Source organism: Pteropus vampyrus, unplaced genomic scaffold (genome assembly GCF_000151845.1).
Source record: "Pteropus vampyrus isolate Shadow unplaced genomic scaffold, Pvam_2.0 Scaffold135, whole genome shotgun sequence".
Classification (NCBI taxonomy): domain Eukaryota; kingdom Metazoa; phylum Chordata; class Mammalia; order Chiroptera; family Pteropodidae; genus Pteropus; species Pteropus vampyrus.
Window position 1 is genome coordinate 2,747,201 of NW_011888916.1, and position 2,368 is coordinate 2,749,568.

The 2,368-nt window shown below is 39.2% G+C and overlaps 1 protein-coding gene across 4 annotated transcripts in view; it reads right to left on the reverse strand.

Moving 5' to 3' along the window:
- MKNK1 (MAP kinase interacting serine/threonine kinase 1) overlaps positions 1–2,368 on the reverse strand; it is a 41,828-nt gene that overhangs the window by 30,836 nt on the left and 8,624 nt on the right. For all 4 annotated transcript variants that reach the window (XM_011367644.2, XM_011367646.2, XM_011367643.2 and 1 more), the window contains one exon: positions 1,270–1,449. The gene's annotated coding sequence lies outside the window, so the exon portion shown is untranslated. The remainder of the gene's footprint in view (positions 1–1,269; positions 1,450–2,368) is intronic.

Sequence of the window (2,368 nt, forward strand, 5' to 3'; positions counted from 1 at the left end):
TCATTAAAATTACTAATTTTTACTGCTTTATCAAGGACATTCTTAAGTGAAAATGGCATTTTTAAAAAACTCTGAGTGTGAAGCAGTGAAGAACACAATGACTGCCAGTATAGTTGGGTGCCACTGCCTTGATTGGTGCTAAGGCGCCAGCAGTTTTGCCCACTGTTGCTTTGCAACAACAGATAACATCTCGGTACTACTATGAAAATAGTTTTGACCTTGTAGATACTCTGAAAGGGTTTCAAAGGCCCCCAAGGTTTATAGAGCACACTTGCAAACCACTGTTCCAGGCAATGGGGAGGGACTATCGACAAGTAGAATATGTTTTAGGGCCACCAAACTGGCCGTGATGTGTGTGGGACAAACTGGAGGCTGGAGAGGGACTGGAGGGTGGAATGAGGCTGCTGCAACAAGTCAAAGAAGGCCTATACCTGAGGCAGGGATAGAAAAGAAGAGAAAGAGGTATGGGAATGAAGTCACAGAGGCAGACTGGAGATAGTGAGGGAGTCAAAGCCTACTACCCTCTATGTCTAATCTGTATAGAACCAGGCACAGAGGAGGACCCCAAAACATGTTTATTAACCAAAGTCAAGTAACCATAAGAGCAGTAGTACCATCAAACAAGGGGGGAATTCAGGAAAGGAAGCTGGTTGGGGAAAACAGTGTGCCACTGAGAGACTTCAGATGCAGAAGGGTGTCACAGCAGCAAAGTATGAAAATTCACAGATCAGGCTACAAACCATTCTCAGCCAGCCCTCATCTGACCCAATCTACAAATGAGGCATTATTTATAAACTGCCAGGCATGGCAAACCTCAGGTTAGAGTGTCATTCAGAACACTTTCAAATGTCATCATAAATGTCATATATATTATAAATTTAAAAAAAAAAACCCTAAAAATATACATCTCAAGCCATTATTAGCAATGGTTATTTAGGAGAATTAAATTGGGTGGGTACAGAATTTTACTTTTTATACTTCTGTTGTATCTGATTTTGTTTTGTTACAGTATGGTTATTTTACTTTTTAATTAAAAGTAAATAAATACATTTTACTTCCTGTATAGTTTTCCTTATGAGCCTCTTCACCATTTTATTCTGGTAGAAATGTGCTCCTCCCTATTAAGTAACTGTTTTAGGCATGCCAGGCAGTCCCGCTAATCCTAGCTGCCAAACTGAATACTGAAACCTCTGACACATCCCTTCCTCTGGAAATAATTTGAACCTGAAAGCAATCTAAAAGGCTAACCAAATGTATATCCAACCTTACCTATAGGTTTGCCCAACTTTTGGAGAGCGAATCCTCTATAAACTTGAAATTCAAAATAAAATAATGCTTTTGACAGGGGGTTGCTGCCTTCTAGTCATAGGAAGTATTTCAATGGCCTCTGTACGTAGCAGACGTTCTTCAGTTCTCCATCGGCCTCAACTTCATATCTGGCATGAAAATCTTCAAAAAGTAGAAATAGAAAGGACATCAAAATGCTGGCTTCTTTAAAAAAACCAAAGAAGATAAAGATCAACTTAAGTGTTCCCCAAACCTATGTGTCATATTATGAAGAGACAGACACACGGCAATCACAAAATTCCCATGTTTAAAATCAGATATTTGAACATTTGAAAATGTTAACACCAAGCACTTGAAGATTTAACAAGAGTCTCAGTAAAAGTTTTCAGATTCTGTTTCCATTGTGGGAGTCCAGGACCCCCCAAAATAATGACCTGGATGAAGATATGGACACCTATGTTTGCTGAGGAGTCTCATGCAGAAAGTAAAAGCTGACACTTCTCTGTTGTTCAGCATTCACAGGAAAGAGGCAACAGAGCCAGAAATTAAAGTAGATGCTGAGAGCAGCAGGCAGCATGAACAGGAACAAGGTTTTATGCCAAACGTATAATTATTGCTAGTTTTCTATTTTAATCTCGTGGCTCTAGCTATCATGTCTCAAAGTTGACTTGTGAATTTCTCTACAACATGATTGTGTACTTTCACTTTTCCCAATAGAAAAGCTCTGAAAATGTAGTTTAAATCTGAATTCTAGGCCCTTGTGCCAAAATTTCTAAAAAGGTTTCCTAACTGGAAGCCAAATGTGTTTCATTTTCTCAAATCACATGTTCCAAATTGGACTTATCCCCAGCCCCCGCCCAGTGCCTTCTTCCTCCTTTCCTTTCTTATCAGATTATATTATTTTGCCAGTCACCCAGCAGCAGAACCTTTAAATCATTCCTAATTTCTCTTTCTCCCCCTATCTCATAAGCTCTAAATATTCATACTGCCAGGCTTTCCCTCAGCCTGTTATGTAGCTCCTTGAAAAGAACATCTATTCTGTCTTCAAAGTCCATCACAAATTACTGAAATTACAGAAGCA